A 23,236-nucleotide genomic window follows, 5' to 3' on the forward strand; every position below is an offset into this window, starting at 1 on the left:
TGTTTCAGTGTTAATAAGCATTTCCCCGTCTATTGTTGAAGAGCATCTGTTTCTCAGTACCTTTTGAATTCCAATATGTGATTAAATAATTTTATAACTGTGTTGCTCTGAGATATAAGTGCTGTCGTTTAATTTAAATGTGCAGCTCACAAAGTCATTTTTAGTGCTTTACATACTGTACACGTCTGTAAGTCTTAACGTTTTGCCAAAATGTGCTGCCTTTTGTTCTCCTGTGCAACTGTCAGAGCTTTTGAGGAGAGATAGCTTAAGTTGGATTTGTTGTGGTTTGTATTTTTGTCAGTATTTATCGCTACTGTCATATATGTTCTTTCATTTAGAAGACAAGAAGCTGATGAGGAATGAGAAATGTAGACTGCATGGCTCAGAATTAAAGTTGCAAAAATGCAAATGTTATTTATTAACCATTTGCTCATGTTATTAACTATCATCAGTGAAAAATTACATCTCTGTGTATTTGTGTAGGTGAGTCACGTATTTTTCTCCATTTCCTTGTCAAACATTATAGAAGCTTGGTTGTGGTGTGAATGTATAATAAAATCATTACTTACACTTAAATTAACACAGTATATATGCCTCTCATTATTCTAAATACTACTGTGAGTAATACAGTTGATAATACTACTACTAAAGCTACTACTCATTATTGATATACAACTACTGTTGCTGCTGCTACTACTACTGCTACAACAAATAATAATAATAATAATTATAATAGTATGAGGAGGATTATCATTTATTCAGCTTTACCCAGCATATCAACAGACCCTGCAGTAGGAACTACCAATACCCTTGAAGTGAGTGAGATAGTGAATAAGAACAGCTGTGATGCAGCAGCACAACATTGAAAGAACTAAAACTGAGCTTTGTTTCTTAGTTCCCATTGAAAGTGGAGCAGCCATGGCAGTACTGAGCCAATATGCCATGAATTTTTAATATTCCCAGCCAGGAAATGTAATAACAAGGCAAACGACTGTAACATGAAGACACTCACAGTGTTTGTTTGGGCACTTTGTGTAGCTGCTGCGAATTTGGTTTTTCTTTTTCAAATGGGGTTGACACATATGTCACATACTTGTGTTCTGCAGAAGCTAAGTGGCTTAAACAAGCTGATCTGATTGTTAAGTCAAGCTATGGGTTGCACCATTGGGGCCAATATACCTATGATCAGACAGCTGTAGGGGTCTGTGCTGAAGTCCAGTGGTGAGGCCTGAGATCACAACAGCTGCTAGGGTTCATTTCCAATTTCCATCATGAGGGAGTCGCCACAGCAGGCTTGAATATTCAGACTTTCTTAAAGTAAAACTTGCTCTCTTAAAAGATTAATTTTAACTGAATCTACACCATGTGTATTCCTATAGAAATTGAGGTTAATTTGGGGATGGCAAATTGTGAAGTAACAGTACAGTATAACATGCATTACCAAGCCTCCTCTCACAGATTTCTCTGTACTAAAATAGTGGTGGAGCAGTGTTTAATTATTTAATTATTACCTTCAACCTGTCGTTTCATTTCAAGTGATATATTTTGTTGTCCTCTGATAATGAAGGTCAACCGGCAAATAAGCAAGCGTGTCCTTTTTTGGAAATAGGCTTTTAATTAATGCATGTAGGTCAACAACCTAGAACAAGAAAAAATAGTGTTAATTTTGCACCGAGCTCTTTCAATGCCAGCCAAATTTTCAGGGCTGGGAAATCACCTCTGCTGCACTGCTGAATAAAGGTGAGCTGTAATTAAATGCATGAAACAGCTACTACTACACTGGGTTTGTATTAATTAAGATAAAAAAAAAGGTAGAAAATGAGGTCTGCCTTTTCCGCCTAATCATATGATCAGGTTATCATTTCAATTTGTTTTCTGTTTCTCTGTTGATGATCCTAGCATTTGTTTTTTTTGGCAGGTAGCTAAGCACTAGCTGTGAAGCAAAAATCACAGACACTGTTTTATTAATAGTAGGCTAACCTGTTTATTAAAAACAGCACTTGGCAGGGATTGAAGAGAGAAGTGAAAAAGAAAAGAAAAGAAGATAAAAAAAGAAAAACCCCTCTGTGAACAAGTGAACAAGCACTTCAAAGAGACAGATTGAATCTCCCTGGTAATTATGAAGAGGGGCCAGAAAACAGGGGTCCAGGGGTCTTAATCATTGGTCTAAAAACCTTCTTGCAGGGCTTAATTAATTAACTGTAATGGAGTCAGTGCTTTTCTTTTTCTTTTTCTTTCCATTCATTGTTTCTCAGAGTCTCAGAGTGCAGTCATTCTGTGTGGGCAATCCTGACTGCTTCCCTGAACATTAAGAAAAAAATAAACCGAAAAACAGCAACCTACAATAAAAAACAATGCAAATTGAAGAGGCCTCAACACAAAGCGATCAATACTTCATGAAAGAGAATGTTATAATGACTACAGTGAATAACCAACATGCTTTAGCTTCTGGTATAGATGTGCCATCTCAAGCAGAACAGTAAAACAATCCTCTAGGACTGGGCTGTGCAGGTTGGAGATTTGGAAGTGTTCCTGTTCTGCAGTAAAGCATTAAATCTGGAGCCTCGATCTTGCAGAAAGAATCTTCTAAGGGCTAAATTCTCTACACAGCCTTTATTGTAGACCCATACCATTTGGAAGAACATGGAGCACCTGGCAAAATCTTGAAGTGCTAAGAGCTGTCCAAAAAACATTAGTTCATTAGTGCTAAATTAAAATTCAACAACCTCTAGCGGAGAATACATCCTACCACACTCCTCAATTGATTTAAACTGCTTGTATTAGAACATGCATTTGACTCGCCCGGAGGTTACATAAGCCTTTTCACATGACTTACCTGTGATAGCATCTCTCGGTCAAGGGCTAATTTTCTGAGCCCACCATTCTCATGAAATTTTAATGTGTTTTTTCTTTTTCCCAGGAATACTAACTTTAAGTTGAAAAAAAGTTAGAAGGGGGGCCAGGGACGGAAAATCTGTAGGGCAAAGCAGCATTTAGAGCACATCACAGGAAGAGCTTCAAAGCCCCAGTAACATCAAAGTTTTCATATTACTTTTTTCAAACACTCCACTTTTCAGGCACATGATGGTTCACTGATTTTTTTTATGTTATAACTAAAATGCTAGGTGTTTGTGAACAACCATCAACAGTTAATCACCTGGTGACTGGTGAAGAAAGCCACACCACAGACTGAATCAGACCTCCTTTGAAGCTCGTAGATGAATGTCACGCATACAGTTGCTTTCCTCCATTGCACTGTACTCCTATCATCACAGGGTTGCCTAATTTATGTATTTGTCGGAAATGTATGCCAAACCTTGAGAAAAAAAATTAAAAAATTGCTATATCTTTTTATCTATAAATATTTAACAGATTACTGGAACTATTTCTGAAAGCCCTCACAAACCTGCACTTTATCCCATTGGTAGTGGGATGCAAATAAATAAATAAATATAAATCAATAAAGAAGGTGGACATTTAATAAATTAAATATAAAGGTGCATGTTCTATGTCTGCATTAGACTTGCACAATCCATTGCTCTGTTGAACTTCAACCAATATTCCTTGTGCTGAATTTAATCCCCGAAAGGGTTTGCTTCAGAAAGTTCCTTTGCCGGGGATAGTACTACATAGCAGTAAGAATAAATTAAATAAATCCACAGCTGTTGGTAAATCCATCCTCCCCAATGTACACACACACACACACACACAGACTCCTAGGTATTTTAATAAAGTGCATCTTTATACTTGCCTTGCATTTTCAAGGCTACTTTCTTGATTTTTATGTGATACATACTGGCAGTCCAATTTGCTATAAATTATTAACTGGATATATTGAGATAAACTCCTGCTGAATAACTCTCGTCTATTAAGTACTGTGGAGCACAATACGAATATGCGCTCCCTGAGACAGCGTTTAACCTTGGAATTATTGCAAAGCAGATGGTACTACCTTATGTGCACTTAGCAGACCACACGACATACAAAGTGTCACCACTGTGTTCAGTTGACCACAGGTGACCTCTTACACTAGTTTTAAAAGTACATGGTTATTAGTGTGTTTCTGTTGTTAAAGGTTTGTTTATCTTCCACGTCAAAAGCATAAACGTTGTATATTTTTCATCACTAGTGTTTTTGTGCGTTCTTTGTCATCACAGCAGGGCCCTGCAGAGACAAATTACCTATGGTGTTCCAGTGTTTTTTAAATGAACTCTACAATATGCTACACTGCTGTATTGGCATATAGAGGCTAGAGTGGACATGTCTCACCTTTAGTAAGTGTTCTGCTTTTAACTCACTTCTGAAACTTAACACTGGGACCGAATCAAAGCTTTTGGCTTCACACCAGGCGCAAATTACAGCTCTGTGTCAGGGGGTCCTCAAAAATGGTCGGGTCTTGAAGATCGCAGAATGACGAATTAAGGGGAATTGATTTCCATTGGAAATAATGGGAATAGCCATTACACCCCAACATAAAGAAAAGTACCCATCCAAATGAGAAATGAAAAAAAACAAAGTCTGCACAGGATTACTGTTCACAGGCTGAGAACATACAGTATTGTGGGATGATGGGGGTGTGAGTCTAGCAACAGTTAAGATATTAAGATCTAGTGTAAAATACTTATTTTGTACCTTCACAGTCTCCGTAGTTGGATGAAGTAGCAGGAGTTCAAAGATGCAGAAGTAGTGAGGAACCGCTTGCTCTCGACTGCTCTGTTTTTTCTTTAATTATGTTCATGCTGTAATCACATCAGTTTATAATATCTGTAACACTTTACAATAAGGGACTGTAATTCCTCATGAATTCCTCATGAGGCAGGACTTTTACAGTTTTGCATTTTACATAATAAACAGAACATTAATTTTCATCATAAATAACAACCACAAATCAAATATTGTAAAAAGTAAATTAGAATAAGGGAGAATAAAGGAAAAATATGCTCTGTATGTTCTACACATTAGAACAAAGACCAAGGTATATGAGCAATTTCACACACCCAGAAAAATGTGCATCTTCTATACATTAGAGCAAATAATAAGGTAGAGGTAAGTGCTGGTGTGGCTTATATTTGCATTTTACACACATCAGGTTCCCTCGGGTTCACAAGTCCTGCTCAGTGCTCAACAGTGTGTCAGGTTATAGTGCAGGCAGCACAGCACAGCTGCATTTGTTTTTAATACATTCATTTAAAAATGCCCTCGAAAGTGTAACTTATTTAATACGTATGTTAAACGTATTGCAATACAAATCATAGCCAAAACACGATGTATGATTTGAAATAGTTTTATAAATATCATGTATAGTTTCAGTTTTATCCAACAGTCTTTTCACTCTCATTTTCTTTAGATGTTTTACTGTGATCGGAGCTTGCTTGTCATTTGGAGACAATTTTTGATTGCTGATATCCAGTCAACATCTTAAGCGAACATTTACTGTTTTTCTTTATTTTTATTGCTATTGTGAATTTTGAAAACCGATTTAATTGATTTTTCTGTAAAAATGCACCTCTATGACTTAGTATATGGTAAAAACACATTCTATTGGTTATGAGGGTTTTAGTAAAACACATGTTTATTGGTTGATGAGCCTGTGTTTCTCAGTGGGGGTGTTTGTATCACCGCCGCGCCGCTGTGCTGAGAATCTTTGTGGAGTCGGAAGCTTCCAGCGCTAACCAAAGCACCAGAACTATGTTAAAAACTATGGTAAATAATTATAATAACGACTGTGAAACAAAAGAAACACGTAATTATTTAATGGCTGAAGTCTGAGAAAGATATTTATGGTAATTTGAAAAAAAAAATTAGTTAATAAGTTTGAGAAAATATATCAGTTCCTTATTGGTGGAATATGTGCCGATACAGATATTTCTGTAAAAGCCAAATATCGGCCGATAAAACCGGTGCTCAGATATATCTGTCGGGCCCTACACCCTACCCTACCCCTAACACCCAACCCTAACCCTGTTTTACATGTGATTAACAAAACAACTCGCATGATAAAGTGCATGACAGTTTCATGTGTTTATCCTGTGGAATTCATATATGAATTCATGAGGGATCACGGTGCCTTATTGTAAAGTGTGCTAATAATATCTGCTGGCCACCATGCTGGGCCGGTACTTAGACCACGGCGTGACTGTGTGGCTGCGAGGACAGGTGACGAAAAACAACAATTAACGATAAAAAATACCTGTATTCATTAGTGAGGACTTGGCGAAACAACCAACAAATTGCGAGGAACCCTGTACCTGTTATCAAGTACTGTTTTTAATGAGCAGTTTGCAGGTGGGTAATAGTTTGAGTATTAACTGAGCTATTTATAGTTCACAGGCAGAGTAAGAACGCAGTTCTACAGTTTATGGAAATACACAGTTATTTAATGTATATATTATTATAATGTTGTCTTGTAAAGGTAAGCACTGTTTTTCAATCAAGCAGACATAATAAAACTAATAAAAACTGCATTATTGAAGAGACACTTAGTGCTAGCTCAGATGTTTGAGTTTCTTATTTCACATGTAATTGGTTGTACATTTCAATAGCCTAAATTAGGTCTTAATCACATTCCTGTTGTCTTAGACTCTTTCTCTCATCTGTCTCCTTCATCATTTACTGCATTATCCTGCCTCAGAATGTAGCATGATCCTGTCACACAAATAAAGATATACATAAATTACTTGCAAATTCTTGGTAGAATTCATATCAATATAAAATTCTGAATAATGTACACTTTATTAAAACTGCTATAAGTTATGTATTCCAAAAACCCACAAAAAATGTTTATTTGTTGACAAAATACTTATTGCAGCATTTAAAGGTAATATATTTCAGACCTATTCAATTTTAAGAGACATCTTTTTACTTTTGGATGAATAAATTGCTGGTACTGCAAAAGATTCTTACTCAATTGAAAACAGATAAATACATTATCTGATTGTCAGTGGATTTATTCCCCACCTGGGTTTTATAACCTTTGTGGATCAGTTTTGTACACTGGTATGAACACACAAGCATCATTTACATATTGCAAGGTATCATTTTCAGTCAGGAAAACAATGCTTACTTCAAGTTCAAGTTCAAGTTATTTCCCTGAGGGGACACTGCCTGGTAAAATCTATACTGCAGCCCCTTATAGTAAGATCTTATATTACTCTTTTATATCAAGCTTGCCTTTTTCTACGTCATAATATCCTATAAACCCTGCAACATATTTGTTTCTGTACTTTTCTATACTTAAGCATCCCATATGACACATTGTTCGTATATATCTGAAAATAATTCTAAAATACTCAGATTGGTTACTGCACTATCATACAAGCAGTGTATTTTTAACAGATCCCATATGCCTTTGTGCAAGTAATTCATAGATTTTTATATTTGTCTAAACATTTGGTAGTGATATGTGCGCCAAATTACAGCAATACCCTTATTTATTTCTGTATATTTATACATAATAATATCTAGGTGGATTTATACTTGTGGTTCTTTTCCAATCATTATTCCCTGACAAGTATAAGTACAATTGAAGTACAATTATTTATTTGGTGATTCCAAGATTCTATATTTTGGTTCTCCATTGGGAAGCACAAAAGAAAATGTTTATAATGCTTAGAAATGCCACAGACACATAATTAGTGTGTGCAATTAAGGGATCTAATTATGCCTGCAAAGCTTTAACCCTGGAGTTTAATTCAGGTGTTTTAAAACCCCTTTCTGCTGGCAGATAACTGTGGCAGTCTGAAAGCATCTCTTAGTAGTAAAAGGAATAAATTCCATAGTTACAATCAGTGTTTAGATATACAGGGGCAGTTACAATGCTGGAAATACAGGGACCTACTATTGGAAGGTCAGACTGAAGGCAAATTGAACTCTAAAGAGTGATAGGAATGACGTGTTCCCGCCAGCTGTCACATATGTCTGTTCACTCCAATTTGAAGACACATAAAATGCATATTATTTTTCTGCATATTTTGTGTCTGAATGCATTTGAAATTCATGCTTGGTATTTTCAATTGATCTCTGCGTTTAACTGCAGAGGAAACGATCAACAATGACAATTATAGCCAAGGTTTCTTAGCCACATGTGTTGTTATTTAATCTTTCCTGCTCTAATCACACGTGGAACCCTTTAGAAGGCATGGTCATCATTTCAATCCAGGACACATGTGGTATCCTTGTATGCAACCAGATCCTCTTTTTTTTCCCCTTACCTGGTGTAAATTCAAGAATTTGTGTTCAGATTGTCTCAGGTATTAAATTCCCTCACCTAGAAAGAACGATTGCATTTGATTTCAGTTCCTGCACTTCACTTCTATTTTTGCTTGTTTTCTGGCTAGCAGTGTAGTGTCATATAAATATTAGACAGTAATGTATTTTAAGATATAAGAAAAACAGTTATGTAAGAAAATCAATATGTGTCATAATTATAATAATATGCATAAACTCAGGCTTTTATTAACAGCATTATAATCTTACCTCGGGCCTTGTAATATGCCCATCATTAACGCTCTAGATAAAACTTTGTGTACATTTATTGCTTCGATAAATCTTTTTTTTTTTTTAAACAAGCAAACTGCACTTATTTGGACACCAGGTCAGACTGTGAGGCTGCATGGTATTGGACACATTTGATATACTGTTTTAAACAACAAAGCTATCACTGAGCATTAGATGACAGTATTCTCTCTTTGGTAGCTACATTAGCGGGATAGCTCTCTAAGATCTACATACTTTTGCAAATGTATTGAACACTGCTCTACAAAAGCAGTATTTGGTTTAATATCAACTCTAAATAGAACCAGAAGCCTTAATAATCTAGGAGCTGATTCCTGAATGACCTCCACAGTATCTCTGTGTGACCTGGAGGGCAAATCTTAAATACAGTGGATGTGGAAAACAGCCAGGGTCTTGCACCTGGACAATAAAGAGAGAAGTTTAGAAGTGAAGAAAATTGAAATTCAATACATCATTTTGTACACAGGATCATCTTCTTAATGAATGGCTGTGTTTTAGGCAAACTGAACTAGCTCAAAGCAGTTTTTCCCTTTTTAAATGTCCTTTACTATCGCAGCACAAGGATGGAATGATGTAAATCGTACATTAGCATTTTGTGTTTCTTTCACCACCATCGCATTTCTGTTTGATCTTCACAAGAGCTGCACTTGGTTGTGAAGCATCCGAACAGCCTGCTGTCAGAAACCTACACTTGGCCTCTCATTAATTCATTTCAGTTTGTGTATTTGTTTTTTTAATTTCATGGCTAGTTTTCAAGGATGTCTATGTAAATTGTCCCCTTATTCTGTGTTTATGTATTCTGTCGATTAATTATTAACCCCACGGTTTTGTGTATTATCACATTTTTTAAATTGTGTGAATCTGTATTCATTATATATAATCTCTTTATATAATATAATGTTTGTGTTTGTTTATTTGTAATGTATTACTCCCTCTAATCAGCTGGTTAATTGCTCTGCACCTCTTTTAAAAGCTTGATCTTTCTGCTTATTTATTTCCATTTTAATTGCATTGTTTTTATTTCTTGTAGCCATTTTTTAAAAATTGACACTCATTTATCATCTTATTTTTAACGCCCACCTTAATATGGGAGAAATGAGGACAACATACATGTATTCTTGGATATGTACTCTCATAAGCCATCCTTTTCTTTCCACAAGCATTGGACGGAGGACTGAAATAGCTCTGATAACACTGCGAGCCCTCAGGCCACCCGCCGACTAAAGGAGTGGCCGTTGCATGGCAAGTTGAGAGAAACCCTGCACTGTTGGAGCTACTCGGGAGTCCCATAGAGACAACTTGACTTGGATATAAGCTCAGCTCAGCTAGAGGCCCACGGCATAGCAAGAACAAGCAGAACTGCAACAGAGTGCAGCCATGAAAGAGCTCAGTATTCTGGATCAAATACAAAGGGCACACATCTGAATTATTATAAAGACTTAAACAAAGAGGCTTAAATTAAGAGGTTGAGTATACAGCGGAAGCTATTAAAACTCACTCCTCGTACCAGCCAGCTGATTGCACCGGGGGTGATGCTTGGATCCCAATGTTCTCCTCTAACTAGGATGGATTGTATTCTTTTGTTATGCCTGGGATGCCAGTTTCCCAACAGGGAGATGGCAAGGAGTTCTGGTATTGTAGCCTATTCCGAAGTACTGATAACTTTCTAATTTTCTTTTCTATTCTTTGCTTTCTTTCTTTTTTACTGCAGTTGTCCCTGAGCTGGAACCAGGAGATCAGCGGTGTCAGTCTCTGTAGATTGCTCACCCAGTGAACCAGGCAGCAGGCTGATCTCTAAGGGACTTTCCCCGGTGCCTTTGGATTAAACAAGGCCTGTGGTGGTTATACACTCCGGTGGAAAGGCAGTGCACTGCGGTAAACAGCTTCACAGATATCAAAGTGTACAAAAAGACCAGTGTTTGTGTCCTTCATTTCAGTCATCTTAATAATTATTAGGAATAAAACATTTAATTTCCTGTCATTTAACAGATTTTTGTTTATCTGTCTCTCTCTCTATTCTACTCTAGTATTTTAATGAATTACGGTGATGATAATATCATAATCATAATTTGTCTCATTCCACTATCAGAGCCAAAACAGATGATGAAGACGAAAGAAGAAGCAGGCTTGAGGAGGAGTGACGTATGTGCCAGTTGGGAGGTGAACAGGAAGAGAGAAGTGAGAGATGAGGTAAGGGAAGAAAAGAGAGTGGACCCGGCTGAGTCAAATTAGAGCTGACAAAATGAAGGGGCAGGGGAGACAGACAGGATGTGAATGTAGAGAGAGAGAGAGAGAGAGAGAGAGAGAGAGAGAGAGAGAGAGAGAGAGAGAGAGAGAGAGAGAGAGAGAGAGAGAGAGAGAGAGAGAGAGAGAGAGAATATACAGCCCGAAAGTGATGGGGCCATGGGGAGGACAGTCAGCAGGAGGGAAAGGTAAGGGGAAGGTGAAGAGGGAGACGGAGAGAGGAGAGATCAGACCTTGAAGAAGATCAGGTCCCATTGGGTGGCCAGCTCTGTCAGCAGGAGAGGAGAGGGACAGCTGAAAAGGGAACACATCTAAATAAGAACGGAGATGAGAAAGGAAGCCTGTGAAGTGGTATGGGTTAGGAAGAGGTGAAGTTTGAATTAACGTAAAAGAATTACAAGAATGGAGAATGAATGAAGAGTTTAAAGACGTGGGGGATTTCAGATATCTTTGCATTTGAATATATATTAAACACATTTACTTTAAAATAAGATATCTGAAATTAATTTAAAGATATCTTAAATAATTTGAGATTTGCCAATCATTTTCTGATATCTGTAAATTAGTTCCTGCATGTTGGCTGATATTATCACTTCCTGTTTACTCATTCAGAAATGAATAGTGAAGAGGAAGTGATAATTGCAGGATCTATATTTTAATGAATTGCAGATATCTTATTTTAAAGTACATTTGAAGATATATTCAAAACATTTGACGATCTGAAATTCATCCAAAATATCTTCAATTCATCTCAGATCATCTTTAAATAATTAAAGATATCTATAAATATTTAAAGGTATCTTGAAATGCAATTAAAGATATCTCTAAATCAGTGGTTTTCAAACCGGTCCTGGAGTACCCCCTGCACTGGACTCATAAGTGGAAGGTTGTAGGTTCAAATCCCAGATTGGGCAGTGCTGTTGTACTCTTGAGCAAGGTACTTCACTTAGATTGCTCCAGTAAAATGCCCAGCTGTATAAATGGGTACAAATGTAAGTCGCCCTGGATAAGAGTGTCTGCTAAATGACAAATAATGTAATGGACTGCTGGTTTTTGTTCCAACCAAGGTTTTAATTGCTTAATTGAATCCTTAATTGACCTAACAAAGCAATATACCATCCAATTAAGTAATTAAGACCTCAGTTGGAACAAAAACCAGTAGGGCAGGGGGTACTCCAGGACCGGTTTGAAAACCCCCGCTCTAAATGATAACTTGGCGTTGTTGCCACGTCGGAGGTATGGCTTTTTGGCTGCAAGTCTTCCATGAAGGCCACTTCTGACCAGACTTCTCCGGACAGTGGATGGGTGTACCAGGGTCCCACTGTTTTCTGCCAATTCTGAGCTAATGGCACTGCTGGACATCTCCCGATTGCAAAGGGAAGTAAGCATGATGTGTCTTTCATCTGCTGCAGTAAGTTTCCTTGGCTGACCACTGCGTCTACGGTCCTCAACATTGCCCGTTTCTTTGTGCTTCTTCAAAAGAGCTTGGACAGCACATCTGGAAACCCCTGTCTGCCTTGAAAGTTCTGCCTGGCAGAGACCTTGTGTCTTGTTGCTGTGCTCAGTCTTGCCATGGTGTTTGACTTTTGACAGTAAACTGTCTTCAGCAACCTCACCTTGTTAGCTGAGTTTAGCTGTTCCTCACCCAGTTTTATTCCTCCTACACAGCTGTTTCTGTTTCAGTTAATGATTGTGTTTCAGACTTCATATGAATTGATGATCATTAGCACCTTTTTGGTATAATTGTTTAATCAGACACCTGACTATATGCCTACAAAATCCCTGACTGTGTGCAAGTGAACCTAGAAGAATTGATGCTGTTTTGAAGGCAAAGGGTGGTCACACAAATATGGATTTAATGTAGATTTTTTTTCTGTTCACTCACTTTGCATTTAGTTGAATATAATCTATTAACATGTATATTTTTGCAAGCATTCTTACTTTTTAGCATTTTTTTCACACCTGCCTAAACCTGAACAGTACTGTAGATGTCTACAAATAATGTTATATGGCCTTCCTAATATATATATATATATATATATATATATATATATATATATATATATATATACACTTAGAAGTAAAAATTGATTGTTTGAATTGATTTGTTTCAGAATGTATAGAATGAAATGTACTTTTAAGCAGTTGGTCATGTCAGAAATCTTTCCTCTTGTTACATTGGGCTTGGTGCCACACTGCTTTGTTTACAGAAAGACCATGCCAATGGATACTAAAAATGGGAAACCTAGTTTATTCATATCTACAAACACCAGTTCTGTAGACAATATTGTTACTTCTTGGAGGCCATGAAGTCATATCCCAGGGCTAGTAAGATTAATAATTTATAAAGGATCGCTTATGAAAGAAAACTCAAAGGGCAGAAACCTCAGTTCAGTGCTCTCTGCTTCTATCACCGGTGCAATAATGTGCGATACAAATAAACTGTGCCCTAAACTGTATAAATAAATACATAATTCATTGCACTGCCAATATGTGTAAATACTTTCATTTGCAGTTAACCAGAAAATTTTTATGGAGCTTATTAATTCACTTTCAGAGAGAATATTGTACTCTTTTTTAATATTTAGCCTTCAATTCAAAACTATATTGATTAATATTTATCTCTCTCTCTCGCTCTCTGCATATATATATATATATATATATGTGTGTGTGTGTGTGTGTGTAATGCATTTTTAATTTAAAATATATGTATTGCTAAGAGGGAAATAAACAGCTCTATATTGCTAGAATATTCAATTGATAGAATGAAGTGGAGTCCTGCCTTTCTGATGCATTCAGGAATCCCACTAAACAACAAACTAAACTAAAATTGGTACAGGTTATCTTCTGCAAATTCTTGAACAGCAGAAAACAGGGTAATCAGAAAACCCAAAGTGTTGATCTTTTCCAGTCAGCTGCTAATGGTCTGTCAATAGACTCTAAGAATGTGGAAGCATTATTATTCCCAGAGTCCAATGTTACCGTTTTCAGTCAATAAAATAAACAAATAATGTGCCCTTTATGAAGAAGTGTATTCAGTTAGTCCCATTTCCCCCTCTACAAATAATGCATGATTTCAATAGAATATGGCATGTGGAACTCAAGGTTTTTTCAAATAAAAATGTGAATTAAAAAACCCAGTGATCAAACATGAACAGCACATTCCTGCAAGCTTGTGTTAATGTTGATGGTTTTGATGAGTTGGGGGATAGGCGGCCTTATTCCATTGACATGTCGATAATAACCCAAAACAGCCAGGAGGCGCATGGAGAATTGAGTAAACGAGTAATTTCCTTCCAAAATGGGACTTTGAGTTACATTGGAAACATGTAACTGAAACTCCAAGACTGAATGAATGCAACTGAGTACCTCTCACCCAGTGGAGGAAAATCATATTTTAATTAAAATGTTAGACCTCTTTCATATTCACAAGTTTGGTTCACACGCTATTGTTGTTGTTTGTATACGTCTGGATAAAAGGCCAGGTAATTCATTTTAATTTCAAATTAAGATGCCTTGTCTTCAATTTAAAGGTTGGCCTTTTTACATACACTGTGTTTGTATATTTTGTCCAAGGGCTGTTTTGGAGGTTAGGCATAATGGTCTCCAATTGATTTTTCAGTTCTTGACAATAAATTACCTTTAGGAATTTTGACTTACTCTATAAACAATTGGAAAATAATACCTTGAAATCTGGTTCAGACTGCAAACCCAGAGTGGCCCGTGTAATACAGACATCTCAACTGTCAGAAGTGTATGAAATTATGATCCCTTTACTATTCTAGTTCAAACCTCCAAAAAAGGTATACTGTGCAATCGTACAAAAGGTCACTTTATCATTGCCCCCTCTACCACACACGTACACGCATTCACACACATGCACACACACACATACAAACACACAACCCATCAGAACCGCCCTTTCCAGAACCACGGAAAACAACACTTTGTTTGCATAATCTCTTACAATTTCAGAAATGTACTAGTATATTTTTCCTCCTGTGACACAACTATGATTTACAAGGGAAATATTCCCATTGAAATGAAGACCGTCTGGGTTTCTCAAAGTCTATGAAGAACCGGAAAGAGATTAATTACGGCAACTGGGTTCACATGTTAAAGATTCAAATAAAAATGTTACAGTCCCTTTAATCAATCAAAGTCATGTGCTATCCTCCTACTAACAATCCTTATAGTGTAGCCGAAAGGTCAAACAGAATGAGCCGGGTGTTTAATTTACTCTTTAAGAACTCCATCAGAGAGAGTCCTGTAATTATATATGGCTAATTCGCATGCGCAGGGTAGGAAATGACAGATTACTAAACATTTATTTCATAACCTTGCTTCAACTTGTATGCTTAAAAAAGAGTACACTCTGCGACACAAATTATTTTAATTACTAGAAGAAGCGGTATAACAGGTTTCCCTATAAATCTATATGTAGCTGTCTACATTATTACAATTAATTCAGTTATTCTCCTTTTTAATCATGGGTGAAATTGCTTTTTTCTTGTAATTTGAATGCACCTTGTCCTTGGGAATGTTTGTTATCTGTGGAAAGCAATTTTTGAGAAACCAATTTTGATGATTAACATGTTATAATGGGGGCCTTCCTGGCTGAAATTACCAGTGTGCCTTGAATTTATTTTATTTTTTTCTAAAACTGAGACATTTGTTAACAACAAATTGACACCTATTATTTAGAAACGCATAATATGGATTTGTCCCTCAAAAACAAGGGCACTTTTGTCTCCAAATCCTAAGTTGTAACACTAGGTTAGGTAGTCATCCATTCATTTCTGTGGCATTTGTGATTAAAGTATATTTATAAAAAGCCCTCAGAGATCAAACATCGAACTTCTGGAGATATTTTGTCCTTGTGTACAGCCTCTGGGGAATTGAGGGACTGCAATCATTAATTTCTGGAACTGGCACTTAAGGTGATGCAGTACATGAAAGCACCGGACCATTTTTTGCCCTTTCAGACCAACCAACCGGTCCAAAAATTAAAAGCAATTAGATTTTTTTATCCCTAGTACTTTTTGATAGTAATACACATTTGATTTTTTCTTCTTCCCACAAGATTACTCTTTTGAAAACATGCAAACATTTACTTCTTAAAATGGCAAGCAAGCAATATGGCTGACTGAGGAAGTGGTCACAATGTTAACCTCACCAACAAAAAAATTAAGTACATAATTAGCCAATTTTCTATGTTAATTAAATGATTAACAACCGTTATAAGTCATTGTATGTTTATGTGTATGTATATATATATACATATATATATATACACCGATCAGCCATAACATTATGACCACTGACAGGTGAAGTGAATAACAGTGTAATCTCATTATCATGGCACCTGTCAGTGGGTGGGATATATTAGGCAGCAAGTGAACATTTTGTCCTCAAAGCTGATGTGTTAGAAGCAGGAAAAATGGGCAAGCGTAAGGATCTGAGCGACTTTGACAAGGGCCAAATTGTGATGGCTAGACGACTGGGTCAGAGCATCTCCAAAACTGCAGCTCTTGTGGGGTGTTCCCGGTCTGCAGTGGTCAGTACCTATCAAAAGTGGTCCAAGGAAGGAAAAGCGGTGAACTGGCGACAGGGTCATGGGCGGCCAAGGCTCATTGATGCACGTGGGGAGGGAAGGCTGGCCCGTGTGGTCTGATCCAACAGACAAGCTACTGTAGCTCAAATTGCTGAAAAAGTGAATGCTGGTTCTGATAGAAAGGTGTCAGAACACACAGTGCATCGCAGTTTGTTGCGTATGGGGCTGCGTGGCCCCGGACCAGTCAGGGTGCCCATGCTGACCCCTGTCCACTGCCGAAAGCGCCTACAATGGGCACGTGAGCATCAGAACTGGACCTCGGAGGAATGGAAGAAGGTGGCCTGGTCTGATGAATCACGAGTTCAAGGTGTTGACTTGGCCTCCAAATTCCCCAGATCTCAATCCAACCGAGCATATGTGGGATGTGCTGGACAAACAAGTCCGATCCATGGAGGCCCCACCTCGCAACTTACAGGACTTAAAGGATCTGCTGCTAACATCCTGGTGTCAGATACCACAGCACACCTTCAGAGGTCTAGTGGAGTCCATGCCTCGACGGGTCAGGGCTATTTTGGTGGCAAAAGGGGGACCTACACAATATTAGGCAGGTGGTCATAATGTTATGGCTGATCGATGTATATTACTACTGTCTGGTTCATGTGAAGCTGAGGAGTCACACACAATGGGAAAATAAGATGTGTGGTATTTCTTGTTCTTCTAAAATATACATTGTGAATGAAAACGCTGACATATGCTTTTAAAAAGAAAGTTCCATTATCTTATTATAGTAATGTGACAAAAAAAAGTGATAGAAAATGCTATATTAATAGTCCCAGATGCTTCAGGGTACACGATAAAACATCAGAGCTTCTGTGCACTTTCTTTTTTAATACCTTTTATTTTGCATTGGGTAAGAAATAAAATAGGTAATTTAAATAAAATAAGTTATGTTGCATGGATTGTTGATATCAGCTTCCTAATGGAAAGCTTTTTATTTACTTTACGCAGGACAAACTGTACAGTGTGACAGACCTGAATTAAATGTACTTCTTGCGCGGCTCGGGGCCTGTCAGAACGAGACGGAAACAAGTTGTCAGTGTAATGAAAGCATGTACAAATCACTGAACATGACATTAATGATTAAGACGAGTCATGAGCAGGTGAGAATGAATCATCAACTCTCATCACAAATCAAAATAATGACTTCTCTAAATCATCACTTTGCTTTATTTTATGATAAATTCAATTAAACTTCTGAACTTACACAACTTTATTTCACCTATTACTTTATCTCTTTCTCTCTCTCTTTGGCCATCTCTTTGCATTAGTTATACATAAATTAGACTTATAAAACCAATACTAATAATCATCCTCAATCATTAATGCAAAAATATGGGACCTCTGTTGAATTCAATATTTGATGCATTCATATTTATTTTACAATAACATATCTTTAGAAAATGGATGCGTATTGATACATTATTTAGAGAAACTACCCCTCTTTGTGACACCTATTTCATTCTACTAAACTATGCTAGATGTTTGAGACACATTTCACATTCAGATGAACAGTTATGATAAAATATGTGTATTATTTATGTATTTATTAAAGTGCCTAGTCTATTTCTGTGCACAAGGAAATAGGTAAAAGGGGGTGGGGAGTGGATTCCATTTAGTTTTGCTTTTACAGGTCAAACAGTTAGTTAATTCCATTTGGGGTTTAATTCCACTTCCCCCTGCTTAGAAAAAATAGCATGCTGGGTAATTGTGGGTTTACTGCTCTTACTAAATCAAATCCTGCCATATGCTCTTGTATGTGCAACTTCAGATTAGACCAAGGTGTGTGAATGGATGATTGTTAGATCTGGCCACTCACAGCCAGTCTGGGATTCTGCGGTCAGTCAGTTTAGAGGTACCAGTAGTTGTTCTTGGAGGCTTTCATCACAGAGAGAGTTTACTGATGGTGCTGAAGCACAAGGAGGGAATTGAGTACACCACAAGGGCAGAAGAAGTGACCCTGGACTGCCTACTTCCTTTTTATTAAGGGTGTCTGACTAATAGCCACCTCTCTCTCTCTCTCTCTCTCTCTCTCTCTCTCTCTCTCTCTCTCTCTCTCTCTTTCTCTTTCTTCCCCTCCTTTCAGGGTAAGGTCTTATTCTTGTGACTCAATATTACTCCTTACATCACCTCCCAATATTAATACTTCAGCAATTCTGTAGACTATGCCTGAGATATTTTAATTTTAAAGCAATATATGGAGAACCATGGTGAAAGCTTCATATACTACAGTTCACCCCACTGTGGTCACAGTATGGAAACCACACTCTTTAAGTGCAAGAACAGAGTAAAAATCCTTTGGAATACCAGGTCATCTATGTTTTAAAAGAGTGAGTGTTCATATATTATTTGCTTTATAATGTGCTCTTGTCTTATATGAGTCTACTCCAGGCATACAGGTGGTTTTGTAAATGGGGGAAATCTAAACACTTGAGTAGAATATGTCCATAACTGAAGGTTTGGTCTCACAAGGTTTTTTGCAGAGCAAAAGAAGGGAAAAGTGGACAGTACAGGCATGTAGGACATTAGCATAGAAAAACAAAAAGACACATACAAAGATTTAACAATAATAATGTAGACAAACTGATCAATAACATATTTAAATGTGCATAAATTATTAGTGCAATGGATGGAACAATGTGCCCAATGTGCCCAATCTAGATGGAGCCAATACCACCTCTGGGCACAGTTTGGAGTCTTGCAAAAGTGCCACGTGTTGGAGCATTACTTCAAGGCATCCAGCATTACAATCTGTGTCATATATGGCATTTGCTTTACAATAAATCCGGGTTCAAAGGTTCATAAGTTTTAAAATGGTCAACTAAAATGGTGTGATGCTTTAGGAGGCTAGCCATCCCAGAGATCAGAAGTGTGCTAGTGTGCTATAGTGGACATACACATATTCATCAAAGTGCTGGTTGCCAATGCAGGCTGGAGAGATCATTAGAATATGAAACAGAATCCAAAATTTGCCAAGAGCCACATGCATTCTCAACCTGGCTTCATGACGGTGCGAATCTGTGAATCAAATTGCAAGGAATGGCACAGAAGTATCTAATGCATATAAATGTACTTCTGTCTGCTCTTATTTTACATGGAAAGCTTTGATCCATCTGAACTATCCACCCTTGTAGGTAAAAACGATTGAAGAAATGAGGGTTTGATGCAATGACTCAGCACAAAAAAACTATATTCGAGGTAGTATTAGGTGAAATTAACTCCTGAATGGAATACAACAAAAAAACTATGGGGCAAACTATTTTTAAACTATGATCATGCAGTGTTTTAAAGTGGGTGTTGTCCTGTCTTGAAGATTGCACAGGAAATGTGAAAACATGCATTTTGTTTGTAGCCTTCAGTTTAGTACACTTAATTATCATCATCATTATCGCTGCACTTGAAAGACAGAGAAGCTGAGTGTATCTAGGGAAAGCATGGCCTTACCAGCATCTTAATAAATCATACATGTATTAATATTGTTTGTGTCTTTAATAGAACTCCACTCTCATAGATGAGTTTTAGCTGTCAGGGATAATTGGAGCACAAGCATTGTGATTTAGATCAGAATGCCACCCTGTGGATGGCATACACGGTACAGTAAAAAAAAAAAAAAAAAAACATCTGATTTAGACAAATAAAACTATTTCCAATGGATACAAAATGGGGGGAAATCTAAGGCACACAATGTTGACCAACCACACTGTCCCACTGTGTGCATGTATTTGCTGAGTGATACAGAAACACAGAAAACAAGCAATGCTGAAAGGATAGAAGGAGTGGGATTTAAACCTTTACAGCAAGGCAAGATACCTCTGCAAATCATTGCACTTCACAAACACACACACACCACTTCTGCAATGTAATGCAGGCTACATTGCCATGAGAATATAAAGGTATTTCACTCTTGGCACGAAGACAACTGTCGCTTTTCTTTGTTTTCTCTCTTAGTTGACCTTGCTTTTCGAACGATGTATGAATATTTAAATGAATCCTTTAAAACGGTACTTTTTAAATGGTACATAGTACATGAGTAGTACATGAGAAAAAGGCCTGCAGTGCTCCCTGTAAACTGCAGCACAGAACTGATGTTTCCACCATGTCTTCCTGATTTCTCTCAGTCACTCTGGAGACATAAAGACAACTCAGCCATCCTCCCAAACCACTTACTGTCAGGACATCTGCTGCTTTTCACACCGCAAGCCCAAAGCACAGGCAGCAGAGGTAAAACATGAGGTGGAGGAATAATGCTCTCGCTTACAAGGCAGCCATCTATAACCCCCCCCCCGCCCTGAATCTACCCCACCCTGATGGAGCGTCAATTGTTCTCAGCACACACCCTTGAGGAATCCAGGTCCCAGTTGGCTAATGATCTCATAGCATTGGCTTATAAACTATTTGTGCCTGAATTGTTCTTCTGAGTGATAACAGGTGGGAATCAGCGATTTGCCTACAATCTCCTAGCAGAGGCTAAGTCTTGTCGCCCTGGATAAGGGCGTCTGCCAAGAAATAAAATAATAATAATAATAATATGTCTCTTGGGAGCTCCAGGAATTATATTTTTTGGTGACTGTAAGACCTTTAGTCTGTCAACAGGTATTCAATCCTTTCTTTGCTTTGGCACACGCATCATGGTGACACACAAAAACACAATAGCTGTCACACAGACTGAATGGATGTGGTAATATCCTTCAATGCGGAACCGGATACACCCTTTGTATATCTACAGTAGTTTTCCTCCATCCATTGTTCCAACTTGCCCACAGTCATTCCTGTGCTTTTGTCGAAAGACATTCTGAACTTAATGTAAATAATCTGATCTGAAAGAATATATATATATATATATATATATATATATATATATATATATATATATATATATATATATATATCACCAACATCCTCATCATCAGCAGCAGCCTTTGTGGATCCACTGCTGGATGAAGATTTTCCACTAGTTTTTATGTCATCATCTAGGTATTTTTTCATGTCTTGGGATCCATTCTATAGCTTTTTTTATCTGTCTTTGGTCTGTTCTTCTTTCCAGCGATGTGGTTGAAGCTGAAAATGTGGGAACATTTGAAAATAGACCAGATAGGTTCCTTGAATCACTTAGTTACTAATGGACACCAAATGAGCATAATGGGTCGAATGGCCTCCTCTCGTTTGTAAACTTTGTCCAGCAAAGTGTCCAGCCCCTTGCCATTTTTAAATTATCACTCTTTCAGTTATCTCACATACTTTTGTTTGCTCTCGTACTTATATTTGTTCCTTTTTTTTTGCTGTCTCTTGTTGTTATGCCAAGCATACATCTACTAGAAAAAGACAATTCTTGTAACATCTCATAAAATGCCTCTGAATTAAACAAATCCAAGATAAATGGAAGAATGCAACTGTCATCCTCTTTCACAAGAAAGGAGACAAGGATCTGAAGAACTATAGGCCCATTAGTATACTTCCCCTCATATTTGCAAAGGTACTAATATATTGCCATCATTACAGGATTCAGAAGTGGATATATCACCACGGATCATATTCAAGTAATCCGAGAAGTATTAGAAAGATGTAGAGAAAGAGAGCTTCCATTGAGCTGGGGCTTAATTGACTATGAGATAGTGCTTGATTCAATATATACAAACTCAGTCATTAGGGCTGGAAAAAAATAAAAAAATAAAAAAAATAAAACATTCAGGAAACATATACACTCACCTAAAGGATTATTAGGAACACCATACTAATACTGTGTTTGACCCCCTTTCGCCTTCAGAACTGCCTTAATTCTACGTGGCATTGATTCAACAAGGTGCTGAAAGCATTCTTTAGAAATGTTGGCCCATATTGATAGGATCGCATCTTGCAGTTGATGGAGGTTTGTGGGATGCACATCCAGGGCACGAAGCTCCCGTTCCACCACATCCCAAAGATGCTCTATTGGGTTGAGATCTGGTGACTGTGGGGGCCAGTTTAGTACAGTGAACTCATTGTCATGTTCAAGAAACCAATTTGAAATGATTCGACCTTTGTGACATGGTGCATTATCCTGCTGGAAGTAGCCATCAGAGGATGGGTACATGGTGGTCATAAAGGGATGGACATGGTCAGAAACAATGCTCAGGTAGGCCGTGGCATTTAAACGATGCCCAATTGGCACTAAGGGGCCTAAAGTGTGCCAAGAAAACATCCCCCACACCATTACACCACCACCACCAGCCTGCACAGTGGTAACAAGGCATGATGGATCCATGTTCTCATTCTGTTTATGCCAAATTCTGACTCCCATCTGAATGTCTCAACAGAAATCGAGACTCATCAGACCAGGCAACATTTTTCCAGTCTTCAACTGTCCAATTTTGGTGAGCTTGTGCAAATTGTAGCCTCTTTTTCCTATTTGTAGTGGAGATGAGTGGTACCCGGTGGGGTCTTCTGCTGTTGTAGCCCATCCGCCTCAAGGTTGTACGTGTTGTGGCTTCACAAATGCTTTGCTGCATACCTCGGTTGTAACGAGTGGTTATTTCAGTCAAAGTTGCTCTTCTATCAGCTTGAATCAGTCGGCCCATTCTCCTCTGACCTCTAGCATCAACAAGGCATTTTCGCCCACAGGACTGCCGCATACTGGATGTTTTTCCCTTTTCACACCATACTTTGTAAACCCTAGAAATGGTTGTGCGTGAAAATCCCAGTAACTGAGCAGATTGTGAAATACTCAGACCGGCCCGTCTGGCACCAACAACCATGCCACGCTCAAAATTGCTTAAATCACCTTTCTTTCCCATTCAGACATTCAGTTTGGAGTTCAGGAGATTGTCTTGACCAGGACCACACCCCTAAATGCATTGAAGCAACTGCCATGTGATTGGTTGGTTAGATAAT

The sequence above is a fragment of the Amia ocellicauda genome, chromosome 4 (genome assembly GCF_036373705.1).
Source record: "Amia ocellicauda isolate fAmiCal2 chromosome 4, fAmiCal2.hap1, whole genome shotgun sequence".
In the NCBI taxonomy this organism is placed as follows: Eukaryota; Metazoa; Chordata; class Actinopteri; order Amiiformes; family Amiidae; genus Amia; species Amia ocellicauda.